Source organism: Aethalodelphis obliquidens, unplaced genomic scaffold (genome assembly GCF_003676395.1).
Source record: "Aethalodelphis obliquidens isolate GAN/ISIS:26980383/991018 unplaced genomic scaffold, ASM367639v1 scaffold4, whole genome shotgun sequence".
NCBI lineage: Eukaryota > Metazoa > Chordata > Mammalia > Artiodactyla > Delphinidae > Aethalodelphis > Aethalodelphis obliquidens.
Window position 1 is genome coordinate 40,912,936 of NW_020837948.1, and position 15,280 is coordinate 40,928,215.

General features: G+C 40.2%; 1 pseudogene; it reads left to right on the plus strand.

Moving 5' to 3' along the window:
- The first annotated feature begins 6,606 nt into the window (after nt 1–6,606).
- Nucleotides 6,607–15,280, plus strand: part of LOC113617660 (E3 ubiquitin-protein ligase RNF19B pseudogene) — a 75,283-nt pseudogene continuing 66,609 nt past the window's right edge.

A 15,280-nucleotide genomic window follows, 5' to 3' on the forward strand; every position in this document is an offset into this window, starting at 1 on the left:
CTTTGCTCAGTTGTGTCATGTTACCTATGACATGAGGCCAACTAACTATGGGTCCTCTCACCCCCATTTTATTTTATTTTATTTATTTTTCTTCTAGGTTAATTGAGATATAATTGACATTAACACTGTATAAGTTTAAGGTGTACAGCATAATGATTTAGATACATCATGAAATGATCATCATAGTAAGTTTAATGAACATCCATCATCTCATATAGATATAACATTAAAGAAATAAAAAGAAATTCTTTTTCTTATGAGGAGAACTCTTAAGGTTTAATGTTATAACAACTTTCATGTGTAACATAACACAGTGTTAATTATATTTGTCATGTTGTACATTACATCCCTAGTTTATCTTATTTATCTTATTTATCTCAAAATAGAAGTTTGTACCTTTTGACTGTCTTCATCCAATTCCCGCTCCTCCCCATCCTCTCTGGTAACCACAAATCTGATCTCTTTTTCCTTGAGTTTATTTGTTTGTTTGACACTTTATAACTAGTATTAATAACAGCTAAACACACAGGGCATTTATTATGTATTGGCACTATTCTAAGTGCTTTTTATGTATTAACTTATTTATTTACTACAGTACTTTCTGAAGTAGGTTTATTATCATTTGCATTTTCCAGATGAATAAAGTGAGCTAGAGGAGAATAGGTGACTTGTCCCAAGTCACACATCATATAATTTGGATCCAGTGCACTAGGCCCTTAAGCTCTACAAAGGAAGGCTGTTTGTAGTAGGTTGTGCCTGAGAAGCCCGGTTTAGGAAAACAGCTCCAAGTGGAGTTGTTTTTTCTCCTCATCTCAGTATTGACATCAGAGCTCTTCTTTGCCCCTGCCATTTCCTTCCCATCTTTCTGATCTCTGAAGGTTGTCTCATAACAAGAAAATTTAATGAAGACAGATATAGTATAACAGAAGATTTTGGTGTCAGGCATAAACCTGGCTCTACCACTTCCTTCTTACTGGTTGGAAGCCCTCTGAGATCTCTTTGATTGCTAGATAATGGTATAGCTAGCAACTTTTAAATGTCAGTCCTGCTTAAAAAAACTCTTCCTCACCAAGTGCCCCACTATACATCATGGTTATGTCTGTTATTGATATTATCCTGAGGAACATGTTATAATTTACAAGACCCTTATAATTATGTATTTTCTATATTCTATAGCCTCATCTCATCTCTGTCATTAATCCTCTCTTGTTCCATGAACAGCATGGTAGTAGTGGAAGGAAACAAAGTAGATCTATCTACTAGGCATTCTTTGCATTGTATCTCAGATCGATGTTATAAAATATGTACATTATTTCACTTTAACTCTCACAGAAATTTTGATGCAGAGATATTGTTAAATATGCATTTATTTATGACACATAGGTATATGCTATAGTTGTATCTTATATACGGGAAATTCTTAGAGGCCATGTTAGTAATTTGCCTGCAGTCCTGATTCTGTCTACAGTTAGTAAGTGGCAGAGTTTGGGTAACAGACAGCTGATTTCTGCCAGGGCCAAAATTTCCAGGGTATCCACTGCTCCACCAGTAGTGAGGGCACATCAGTGCACCAGTGCCAGGTACATGACGTGCCCAAACCGGTGATTCGTGGTTGAGTCTGGTATTCCTTCAACACCAGCCCTGTCAATGAGTTTGAGTCTTACCATTGTTTTGGAGGGATAGCTGGAGGAATGTGCCATTATTACTTGGAGAAAAGTATCTAAAAAAATATAGTGAGGGGCTTCCCTGGTGGCACAGTGGTTAAGAATCCACCTGCCAATGCAGGGGACACGAGTTCGAGCCCTGGTCCAGGAAGATCCCACATGCTGTGGAGCAACTAAGCCCGTGCGCCACAACTACTGAGCATGCACTCTAGAGGCCGTGAGCCACAACTTCTGAGCCCGCATGCCACAACTACAGAAGCCCATGAGCCTAGAGCCCGTGCTCCGCAATAAGAAAAGCCACCACAGTGAGAAGCCTGTGTACTGCAACGAAGAGTAGCCCCCACTCGCAGCAACTAGAAAAAGCCCACGTGCACCAATGAAGACCCAATGCAGCCAAAAAAATATATATATATATGTGTATATATATATATATATATGGTGAGTGGGAGTGTGTTAGTTTGTTTATTTGTGGGCTCAATTCCAAGAGCTCATAAGTGAATATTTCTCAGATCATTCTTCTCGTGCATGCTGTACATGTATTTTGACTTCCAGTGATGTTGTTAAACTCGTGTAAAACTAAAGGTGTACATTCTGCAGTTAGTCTAGGTGTTAGGATCTCTGGACAGGAAAACAAATTGTTCTCAGAGCATCTAGTTGTTTGTGAATATGCCCAAGTGGGGTATATTCTTTAAATAAGGAGAAGGCAAGATAGTTCTTGCCTTATGGTACAACCAGTGGAATTGGTACAACTTCTCATGTTTCTTGATAATAACAATAATAGCACTAAAATCTTAGTCTTGTGCCAGTCAGTGTTTCACAGGCATTACTTCATAGTCTTTGTGACGATAAGGAGCTGGAATTCTTAGTCTCATTTTGTAGATGGATCACTGGAGGCTCAGAAGGTGTGAGGACTTGCTCGGGGTGGTGCAGCTGTAAGTGGTAGAGCTGGGATTTCGTACCTAAGTGACTGGCTCCAAACCTCATGACTCTAATTGCCATGTTCCATGGTTTTCCTCAACACTGAAGAGCTGCTACATCTCCTGAGTATTATCATATAGCTCTTTGCCAGGTGTCTTGGAATAGGGGAAAAATTTGGTTAGAATGTTCTATGTCGTGAACCAGCCCCAAGTATATATGTGTTGCTGGAAGATCCCATTCCAATCCAACACCAATGATTTTGGTAACTCATCTCTCCTCTTTTCTCTCTCTGGTCCTCACACGTTTATTAAATATTTACCCTGTGGTAGACTTGGTATCTTTTTAATACCTTGATAAAGAAGACAGACCAATTCCTGTTCCCATAGACCTTATGATGTAGTAGAAGAAACTTTCATTAAATTAAAAAAATACACAAATAATTATCAATTACAGTTGTGATAACTCATTCAGGGGTATATAGAGAGAAATAGAACTACAGGAATGAATTGCAAGAGGTCCCAACCTAATCATGCAGGAAGGGGAGGGACAGGGCAGATTTTCCTGAAGAAGTGACATGTAGGATGAACTACAAAGAATGAATAAAAGTTGGCCAGATTTCCTGAGGAGAGGAAATGAGGGATGTGGCGGATGGTTATGGGCAGAGAAAACCACAGCAGAAGGTACTTAGAGAAAGATTGTGTGGGCAGCTGGAATTTGGTTAATAAGAGGGAAAGTGAGGGGGGATGGGTCTGGAATGGTTGGCAGGGGCCAGATTATACAGGGTCTTTTGGGTCATGGGGAGATTTTGGACTCTTAGGTACTGAAGCAATCTTGAGAGCCTAGATGCCTCTGAAGAGCAGAACCACCTTCAGGAAAGTTCTTGACTTTCCTGGGAATAGCTTTCCTTCACTGCTATGTATGGAATCACATTGCACTCATAGGGTTGTTTTGTAAAGAGGTAGAGAAGTATGTTGGGGCCACCTTTCTCTACTGAGATAATGGTATTTTTTAAATGTCTATAATAAATAGAAATACCAAGTGGATGAAAATATTACTCCCCCTGGAAAAACACATCATTTCACTTGTCCTCTTGCTTTTTTATTGAGCATGACTGGAAGGTAAATGAAGGTAGGAAATGCAATCTAATTTCCTCCTGTCAATACTCAGGGGAGAGATTCTCTTTGACAGCACTTTTCAGAGCCTAGGTAGGGATGAAAATGAGATAAAGCTTGGTGATCCAGGTGTTACAGCTGTAAATTATGGCGAACATATTTTTTATGAGCTTCCAATTTCTTCCCTGAAGTCAGAGTGGGGAAAAAGAATGAAGAACTCTGGAAAGGAGTTGTGTAAGGAGGTGTACATTTAAAAGTCTGTATTTGTTAACATGATCGTGGGGTGATTAGGAAGACGACGTATTGAACACGGTGGAGCAGATTTGATTTAAATTTTATATTTTCCTATATATTTTTTAAGATATAAAAATCTAAGTTTTATATTTTCATGTATTAGCCAGTATTCACATTTGTGAAACAGATACGCAGTAGTGCATAAGCAGGAAGGAAAGCTTAAAGTATGTAAAAGCTACCCATTACACTTATCGTACAATGTTATAGTAGGAAAAGAAAGGAAACGTAAAAATTCCTCATCAAGACTGTAGTCTGTCAAAGTTGAATCAAACCTGACATGGGAGCATAAGGCAGCTTACCTGCCCCTCTGAAAGCTTAGGGTATGGATTCTAGCATGTCCAGCAAGTGTGAGTGCTCAGAAATTGTACCAAGCCCCGCCCAAGTCAGGCCTGCCAATCTGTGCTTTGACCTCCCCAGCCAACTACTGTCACGACCAACACCCAGACAACATGGGTTGCCCTGAGCATCCAAGCATCACTGCCATCTAGTATAAGAAATAGCATCGAGTAAAAACTTTCAATGATATAAGCCATGCCCAACTCAAAAGAGTATCAAGAACCTACATATTCTTTATCTGCGTAACGTGGTTTCTTTTTGTGGTTGTTCTTTATGTAACATTTTACTGGAGTCATAACCAAGTAAACACTATGCTATTAAAATAGCAAAGGAATTGAACATTAATTCTCATTCCATTTGGGGATCATAAAACCTTTCCAGAAACTAATGAAAGTGTGGCATTCTCTTCATAAAGAAATACAGTTGTACACAAAACTAATATTGTGCATTCACCTTCAAGCAAGGAAGTCCATGATTTCCAATCCATGGTCTCCAAAACCCTCAGTTACTCCCCTTGGGATAAAAGGAAGACTCAGTGATAATTCTCATGAAATAAGATGGCCTTAATAGCACTATAAAAAAATAAAAACTTGAGTCTCTGAATTTTCAGCCATGACCTTGTTTACGTACTTATTTATTTCAGAACCTTGCAGGGTGCATGGACTGATTCTTCAAAGGAAAGAGCTATAGACAGGCCTTCTAGGGAGAAGGGCAGACATGCCCAGAAATAAGAAGTCAGTCGTGCCCTGCAGCATTTCCTGAAGAGACCAGCATACAGTTAGAGCCCTAATTTGGTCGTGATTGGCATTTTTTGTTAATATTGGGTTCTGTTTTCTGGAAGTTGATTTCTCTTCCCTTGTATGGAGACTCTCCTTTGGGACTGAACCACTGAGAAGCAAGATTCTATTACGAGAGAATGTGATATCGAATAAAAGCTTCCTCTGATTCTCCTCCTTAGTGGACAACATTTGCTGACTATTGGCTGCCCTCACAGGGTCTTGTTCTAGATTCTGGGGACTCAAGGCTCCTGCCCTCTGGAAATTTTTCCTCTTAGCTGGGGAGATAGTCAATATACATAAAAGATACATGTCACTACCAGGTAGCATAAATATCCATCTTTAGGGGGATAAAACCATGGGAATTCCTTTTCTCAGGAGATAAATACAGAGGCTTAATTATCTCATTGTAACAGCTATGGGGACAATTGGTCTGGTTTGCACCAGCAGTAGTGTCATTAGACTTTTGTGCTGTCAGCTCTCTCTACTCATTTTCTCTCAATGATTCCACAGCTATCTAATGTGCTAAAAAATGTAGAGGCCTGCAGCCTGGAGGCCTCTTCTTTTTTTGAAGGAAGAGCTTTGTTCAAATTAGAGGGCAGTTCTCAAACCGAAGATGTGGATGATTCAGAGGGACGTGGATCTCTGCTGTGTGTGCTGGGCCTTGACAAACGGAAGCACAGTTATTCCCTTTAAAATCAACCAACGAACCACAGGTCCAACACAGAGCTCCTTGTCTGGAAGCCTAATTGTCCATGTGGGGCAGTGGCCTTTGAGAGGGAAGGTGGGTGGAGCTGGGGGTGGAATGTGAGTGCCTGTTGGAGAACTGTTGCTTGGTGCTTGGTGGACCAGGAACCAGGAAACTGACCTGCTGCTGGCTGGCTCCATGGGTCCTGCCAGGTGGACCAGGCTCGGGCACTGAACCACACCATGGTTCCTGTCATCATAATTTGAGGAGAGGTGGGTAGGAATGGAGATGTCTAATGAGACAGATGGAGCACAGGCATCAGGGATGTCTTATTCAGGACTCCTGCCTTGTTACAGGAGCTCAGCTCTTCTTGGATATGGCTTCAAAGGAGAGTGTATCTGCTCACACCTGGCAAAGCCCCAGGGCAGCCTGGATCTAGAGCCTCAAACAGTGCCATCAAGTCTCTGTCTCCGCCCCTCCGTCCTTCTTTCTTCTCTTCCCTCAGAATTGCTTGGCCTTGGGCATCTTCTCTCTCAGGTAGGTTCTCTCTACCTGGTGGCCTCCAGCAGCTCTTGGCATCCATCCTCCCCACAGTTCTTGGGAGTGAGTCCCATTGGAATGATTTGGAGCGTCACTGTGCCTCCTGTGGCCGGGTCACGTGTGTACCCTTGGAGCCCAGGAGTGAGGGGCATCCAGCTTAAATAATATGGACTGAGAGGGGGAGGGAGGTGGGTCCTTAAAGGCAAATCAGATTGCTTGGAGGAGGCAAAATTTTTCAGTGTCCACGTGGGTTCAGTCAGTAATCAGCAGTTGGAAAGATGAGTGTTCAGCCATCCAGAAAATCTGTCTGGGGGCTGCTGGACCCGGCTCCTGGCTTGGAACACAGGGTCCACTCCAGTTCTGCAGAGGGAGACTTTGTTTTCTGTGTTTTTAACGTAAAACGAGCATAGAATATGGCAAGTAGGTTCTTTTTTTTATGCCTTTCTTCTTGAATGGGTTATACTATGTAAAGCCATAGTAATGAGATGACTCATTTTAAAGTCAGGTATTCTACAAGCGATAGCACCTGAATTAACCTAAAGGGTAGCTGATTTATTGAGTCCTAGAATGTTGGAAAAGGACCTATAAAACATACTTTAGGGCCTCCCTGGTGGCGCAGTGGTGGAGAGTCCGCCTGCCAATGCAGGGGATACGGGTTCGTGCCCCGGTCTGGGAGGATCCCACATGCCGCGGAGCGGCTGGGCCCGTGAGCCATGGCCGCTGAGCCTGCGCCTCCGGAGCCTGTGCTCCGCAACGGGAGAGGCCACAACAGTGAGAGGCCCATGTACCGCAAAAAAAATAACAAACAAAAAAACCAAAACAGACTTTACATAGGTAGATACTGATACTTGGGAGATGAATATACTGAAGAAGTTAAGATAATGTCCTCTTCTCCCTTTCTCAGAGCCTAGAGTATAAGCAGTTCCTGATCCACACCCCACTGAAGAAGTTTCATTTATACAAACATGCTTGAGTAGTATTCAGCCAGTGCTGCCTCAGTTTCTCCTACCATCCCTGCCATCACACAATGGAAAAAAAACTTTGCTTTTAGGGTATCTGTGGTTTCAGTACAAAGGAAGAGGGAAAATAGTGCAAAAGAAGAATGGCTTAGGTGAGCTGCCTGCCCCTGGGATGCGGACCAGACTGGTTGACTTTGCCAAGGCAGAGAGAAGACCAGGTGACTGTCTTCCAGAGCTCAGTAAGACACAGAACCTCTCCAAACCCCCCGTTTCTCTTCTGTAAAACTGGGGGAATAACATGCCTCCCCACTGGTGGTGTTAAGAGGGTCCAGTGAAGCCGTGTTAGTTCCTGGCATCGTAAGTGCTCAATATATACTCATTATTCTCCCATGACCCTGCCGCCGCCCATCACTGCTATTAGCCTGTTGTTCTCCACATTTGGCTTAACAAGTCTTTTCTTTAAAAGCTACACCAGTGTCTTTGGAGCCTTAAGGAATGAGCGTTTACACGTTAGCATGAATTAATTCAGTTAGATTCTTTCCTCCTGGATAGAAAACTGTAAAATTTGAACAAGGGGTGGAGTTGGTGGGGTGGGAGTGAATTAGCTTGATCTGTAGAATTTGTGGCAGTAAGCTGGGTCTGGGTGAGTGCTACAGGACTTAAGTCTTGGGAACTAAGAGGCTAGAAAATAGTGCAGCATTGAGTGGAGGTGCATGGGAAGGGAGAATGCTAACTAAAGACTTTCTCTGATCCAGGACTTGGCTACAGAATGGCTCTGGATCTGGCACGGGCATGGGAAACTACGATGTTCTCCTCCCGTCCCTCATAGCTTCTTGCTCCCAGAACTTGGGGTGGACCCGCTAGTGCTGCATTAGGAGGGCTCATTTGGAAACCAGCCCCCATTTATGACATTGCTTCTCTGGGCCAATAAAGGCAGTAAACAGCTTTCTAATGAACTTCGGGAACCTCACCAGTTCAGGAAGCCAGAGGGTGCTTGCACTTTACAGATAATATTTTCAAAATGATTAGCCTTCCTACACTTGTGAATTTCCCGTCACCACATCTTAAGTGGAGTGTCTCAGATAAGGTCACTTTTAGTTACTTCCTTTGCTTAATATTTGCCTCACACATAGTAGATACTCCACAAATGTGAACTCAAATTGAATAATTAATATATGATTTTTCTATTAAGTGAAGAAAAACCTTTAATTTTTAGAGTATTAGGAGGATGATCAGGGATAGATTACATGGTATGACATAAACGAACTTTTACTTCTAAATTTTCTGACATTTATTGAGAGTTTTGGTCATTCATTTTATTAAAAGACTATCTCAAGGAGCTGATTAGCTGTAAGTTTTTTAAAAAATTCAACATATCAGGGCTTCCCTGGTGGCGCAGTGGTTGAGAGTCCGCCTGCCGATGCAGGGGACACGGGTTCGTGCCCCGGTCCGGAAAGATCCCGCATGCCGCGGAGCGGCTGGGCCCGTGAGCCATGGCCGCTGAGCCTGCGCGTCCGGAGCCTGTGCTCCGCAACGGGAGAGGCCACAACAGTGAGAGGCCCGCGTACCGCAAAAAAAAAAAATTCAACGTATCTCTATTAATTTCCTGATATCTGTATGATAGTGAACTTTTTCAAATAAAACATTTCATAAATCTAAAATTCTGTTCTGAAAGAAAGGATCTAGTCAACATGTTTGAAATTTTCAGACTCGCATAAAATCTGAAACAAACAAACAAATAAACCCAACCTAGGAAAGTTGAATGCAAACTTTCATTTGTAAAATCATAAGCTTTTCTGTTAAGCTACTTTTTATTGTCTTGGGAATATCCCACAACATGTTTTAAGGTTAAATAGACTGAGATAATCAGTTTCTCAAATATCGATGTTCTAATGGGATTCCCAGTCTTTCTAAGCACATAGCTATTCACATAGATGTCTCTGAGATTTTTGTGCTGAGAACTGATACAGGCATCTTTATCTCATTTTTGGTCTTTTTATCTGATTTGTATTTTTATTTTTAAGTGTAATTTCCTTTCACTTCCTAAAAATTAGTGTCATGTGTAAAAATAGTGATGCTTTTGGTATCTTTTAAAGGTGTTTACAGAGTGCCTCCCTAGGAGTGCCTAAGTTCCTCAGCCCTTTCACATCTGAAATGAACTGTGTGCTCTCAGAAGTCTCCTTGATTAAAAAATGTGTCTAAGGATTATAGATTCCATTTTTAAGAGCTTAATCCTTTTAAGATTAACTGGTGAGAGTAAATGAGCAGGCAGAGACTTAATGAGGACAGATCCATGGTGGAAACTTTGATGCTCCGCCCTCATCCCTTCCTTTGGTGATGTGTCCATCCCTGGGCAGCTAAGGCAATAGACCATGATGGCCTCGCGGCTGTGTCCCTCATCGGGCCTTGCCCTCGACCACAGGAAATTACCTCTTCCAAGGTTGTCCCCCTCCAACCGGGCACTTGGAGCCAGTGACTGCTTGATGAGGGGATTTAAAGGCCCAACCCTCTTGCCCCAATTTGGGACATCTCTGTAGTCCCAGCTCCAGGACCCCCTGTACTCTTGTGGCAGCCTCCATTGAAACCACATTGTGGGTCACCTTCTCCCTCTACTCGATCCTGCCCCCTCCCTTCCTTACATGTGTATCTCCCCGGGCATCCCCATCTTCTAATAAACCATTTGCAGGCATCTCTCCATTGTAGAGAACATTTCCAGGGAACTCAGTCTGATAGACACCATTGTTGAATTTCCTAGTGATCTTTAAGTTTTAGGAAGAAACAATTAGATGTCATGGAAGCAATGGGAAATTTTGGAGGCAATCAAAGGAAGTTTGGTTGGTGGGCTTAAACCGAGGCTTAAAATAACATTTATGGGAGGATGAAGAAGCACAGAAGTGCCAGAGGAGATGGCACTATAGGGCAGTAAAGTTAAACAGAGACTGAAAACACTACAAGAAATTATTTATTATAGATTAAAAATTTTGTCTTTTAAAATCTTTATTGGAGTATAATTGCTTTACAATGGTGCGTTAGTTTTTGTTTTATAACAGTGAATCAGCTATACACATACATATATCCCCATATCTCCTCTGTCTTGCGTCTCCCTCCCACCCTCCCTATCCCACCCCTCTAGGTGGTCACAAAGCACGGAGCTGATCTCCCTGTGCTATGCAGCTGCTTCCCACTAGCTATCTGTTTTACATTTGGTAATGTATATATATCATTGCCACTCTCTCACTTCTTCCCAGCTTACCCTTCCCCCTCCCCGTGTCCTCAAGTCCATTCTCTACATCTGCATGTTTATTGCTATCGTGCCCCTAGGTTCCACAGAACCATTTTTGTTTTAAGATTCCATATTATATGTGTTAGCATGCGGTATTTATTTTTCTCTTTCTGACTTACTTCACTCTGTATGACAGTCTCTAGGTCCATCCACCTCACTACAAATAACTCAATTTTGTTTCTTTTTATGGCTGGGTAATATTCCATTGTATATATGTGCCACATCTTCTTTATCCATTCATCTGTCGATGGACACTTAGGTTGCTTCCATGTCCTGGCTATTGTAAATAGTGCTGCCGTGAACATTGGGGTGCATGACTCTTTTTGAATTATGGTTTTCTCAGAGTATATACCCAGTAGTGGGATTGCTGGGTTGTATGTAGTTCTATTTTTAATTTTTTAAGGAACCTCCATACTGTTCTCCATAGTGGCTGTGTCAATTTACATTTCCACCAACAGTGCAAGAGGGTTCCCTTTCTCCACATCCTCTCCAGCATTTATTGTTTGTAGATATTTTGATGATGGCCATTCTGGTTGGTGTGAGGTGGTAGCTCATTGTAGTTTTGATTTGCATTTCTCTAACGATTAGTGATGTTGAGTGGCTTTTCATGTGCTTCTTGGCCATTTGTATGTCTTCTTTGGAGAAATGTCTATTTAGGTCTTCTGCCCATTTTTGGATTGGGTTGTTTGTTTTTTGAAATTGAGCTGCATGAGCTGCTTGTAAATTTTGGAGATTAATCCTTTGTCAGTTGCTACATTTGCAAATATTTTCTCCCATTCTGAGGGTCGTCTTTTCGTCTTGTTTATGCTTTCCTTTGCTGTGCAAAAGCTTTGAAGTTTCATTAGGTCCCATTTGTTTATTTTTGTTTTTATTTCCATTTCTCTAGGAGGTGGGTCAAAAAGGATCTTGCTATGATTTATGTCGTAGAGTGTACTGCCTATATTTTCCTCTAAGAGTTTTATAGTGTCTGGCCTTACATTTAGGTCTTTAATCCATTTTGAGTTTATTTTTGTGTATGGTGTTATGGAGTGTTCTAATTTCATTCTTTTACATGTAGCTGTCCAGCTTACCCAGAACCACTTATTGAAGAGGCTGTCTTTTCTCCATTGAATATTCTTGCCTCCTTTATCAAAGATAAGGTGACCATTTGTGCGTGGGTTTATCTCTGGGCTTTCTATCCTGTTCCATTGATCTATCTTTCTGTTTTTGTGCCAGTACCATCCTTTCTTGATTACTGTAGCTTTGTAGTGTTGTCTGAAGTCCGGGAGCCTGATTCCTCCAGCTCTGTTTTTCTATCTCAAGATTGCTTTGGCTATTCGGGGTCTTTTGTGTTTCCATACAAATTGTGAAATGTTTTGTTCTAGTTCTGTGAAAAATGCCAGTGGTAGTTGGATAGGGATTGCATTGAATCTGTAGATTGCTTTGGATAGCATAGTCGTTTTCACAATATTGATTCTTCCAATCCAAGAACATGGTATATCTCTCCATCTGTTTGTATCATTTTTAATTTCTTTCATCACTGTCTTATAGTTTTCTGCATACAGGTCTCTTGTCACCTTAGGTAGGTTTATTCCTAGGTATTTTATTCTTTTTGTTGCAACTGTAAATGAGAGGGTTTCCTTAATTTCTCTTTCAGATGTTTCATCATTACTGTATAGGAATGCAAGAGATTTCTGTATCAGGAAATAGCATAAAATTTTGTGTCCTTCTACTTTACCAAATTCATTGATTAGCTCTAGTAGTTTTCTGGTAGCATCTTTAGGATTCTCTATGTATAGTATCATATCATTTGCAAACAGTGATAGGTTTACTTCTTCTTTCCGATTTGGATTCCTTTTATTTCTTTATCTTCTCTGATTGCTGTGGCTAAAACTTCCAAAATTATGTTGAATAATAGTGATGAGAGTGGACAACCTTGTCTTGTTCCTGACCTTAGAGGAAATGGTTTCAGTTTTTCACCATTGAGAACAATGTTTGCTGTGGGTTTGTCATATATGGCCTTTATTATGTTGAGGTAAGTTCCCTCTATGCCTACTTTCTGGAGGGTTTTTTTTTTATCATAAATGGGTGTTATATTTTGTCAAAAGCTTTTTCTACCTCTATTGAGATTATCATATCGTTTTTCTCCTTCAGTTTGTTAATATGGTTTATAACTGATTGATTTGCATATATTGAAGAATCTTTGCCTTCCTTGGATAAACCCCACTTGATCATGGTGTATGATCCTTTTAATGTGCTGTTGGATTCTGTTTTCTAGTATTTTGTTGAGGATTTTTGCATCTGTGCTCATCAGTGATACTGGCCTGTATTTTTCTTTCTTTGGGACATCTTTGTCTGATTTTGGTATCAGGGTGATGGTGGTCTCATAGAATGAGTTTGGGAGTGTTCCTCCTCCTGCTATATTTTGGAAAAGTTTGAGAAGGATAGATGTTAGCTCATCTCTAAATGTTTGATAGAATTCACCTGTGAAGCCATCTGGTCCTGGGCTTTGGTTTGTTGGAAGATTTTTAATCACAGTCTCAATTTTAGTGCTTGTGATTGGTCTGTTTATATTTTCTATTTCTTCCTGGTTCAGTCTCGGAAGGTTGTACATTTCTAAGAATTTGTCCATTTCTTCCAGGTTGTCCAATTTATTGACATATAGTTGCTTGTTGTAATCTCTCATGATCCTTTGTATATCTGCAGTGTCCATTGTTACTCCTCCTTTTTCGTTTATATTTCTATTGACTTGAGTCTTCTCCCTTTTTTTCTTGATGAGTCTGGCTAATGGTTTATCAATTTTGTTTATGTTCTCAAAGAACAAGCTTTTAGTTTTATTGATCTTTGCTATTGTTTCCTTCATTTCTTTTTCATTTATTTCTGATCTGATATTTATGATTTCTTTCATTCGCTAACTTTGTGTGGTTTTTTTCCTTCTTTCCCTAATTGCTTTAGGTGTAAGGTTAGGTTGTTTATTCGAGATGTTTCTTGTTTCTTAAGGTAGGATTGTATTGCTATAAACTTCCCTCTTAGAACTGCTTTGCTGCATCCCATAGGTTTTGGGTCGTCATGTTTTCTTTATCATTTTTTTCTAGGTATTTTTAAATTTCCTCTTTGATTTCTTCAGTGATCTCTAGGTTATTAAGTAGTGTATTGTTTAGCCGCCATGTGTTTGTAGTTTTTACAGATTTTTTCCTGTAATTGATATCTAATCTCATAGCGTCGTGCTCGGAATAGATACTTGATACGATTTCAGTTTTCTTAAATTTACCAAGGCGTGGTTTGTGATAGAAGATATGATCTATCCTGGAGAATGTTCCATGAGCACTTGAGAAGAAAGTGTATTCTGTTGTTTTTGGATGGAATGTCCTACATATATAAATTATGTCTATCTTGTTTAATGTATCATTTAAAGCTTGTGTTTTCTTATTTATTTTCATTTTGGATGCTCTGTCCATTAGTGAAAGTGGGGTGTTAAAGTCCCCTACTATGATTGTGTTACTGTCAATTTCCCCTTTTATGGCTGTTAGCATTTGTCTTATGTATTGAAGTGCTTCTATGTTGGGTGCATAAATATTTACAAATGTTATATCTTCTTCTTGGATTGATATTTTGGTCATTATATAGTGTCCGACTTTGTCTTTTGTAATAGTCTTTATTTTAAAGTCTATTTTGTCTGATATGAGAATTGCTACTCCAGCTTTCTTTTGATTTCCATTTGCATGTAATATTTTTTTCCATCCCCTCACTTTCAGTCTGTATGTGTCCCTAGGTCTGAAGTGAGTCTCTTGTAGACAGCATATATACGGTTCTTGTTTTTGTATCCATTCAGCCAGTCTATTTCCTTTGGTTGGATCATTTAATCCATTTACATTTATGGTAGTTATCAATATATATGTTCCTACTACCATTTTCTTAATTGTTTTGGGTTTGTTATTGTCTTTTCCTTCTCTCGTGTTTCCTGCCTAGAGAAGTTCCTTTAGCATTTGCTGTAAAGCTGGTTTGGTGGTGCTTAATTCTCTTAGCTTTTGCTTGTCTGTAAGTTTTAATTTCTCCATTGAACTAAATGATATCCTTGCTGGGTAGAGTAATCTTGGTTGTAGGTTTTTCCCTTTCATCATTTTAAGTATGTTCTACCACTCCCTTCTGACCTGCAGAGTTTCTGCTGAGAGATCAGCTGTTAACCTTATGGGGATTTCCTTGTGTGTTATATGCTGTTTTTCCCTTGCTGCTTTTAATATTTTTTCTTTGTATTTAATTTTTGATAGTGTGATTAATGTGTCTTGCCGTGCCTCTCCTTGGATTTATCCTGTATGGGACTCTCTGTGCTTCCTGGACTTGACTGATTATTTTCTTTCCCAAATTAGGGAAGTTTTCAACTATAATCTATTCAAATATTTTCTCAGTCCCTTTCTTTTTCTCTTCTTCTGGGACCCCTATAATGTGAATGTTGGTGTGTTTAATGTTGTCCCAGAAGTCTCTGAGACTGTCCTCAATTCTTTTCATTCTTTTTTCTTTATTCTGCTCTGCAGTAGTTATTTCTACTCTTTTATCTTCCAGGTCACTTATCTGTACTTCTGCCTCAGTTTTTCTGCTATTGATTCCTTCTAGAGAATGTTTTATTTCATTTATTGTGTTGTTCATCATTGTTTGTTTGCTCTTTAGTTCTTCTAGTTCCTTGTTAAATGTTTCTTGTATTTTCCCCATTCTATTTCCAAGAGTTTGGATCAC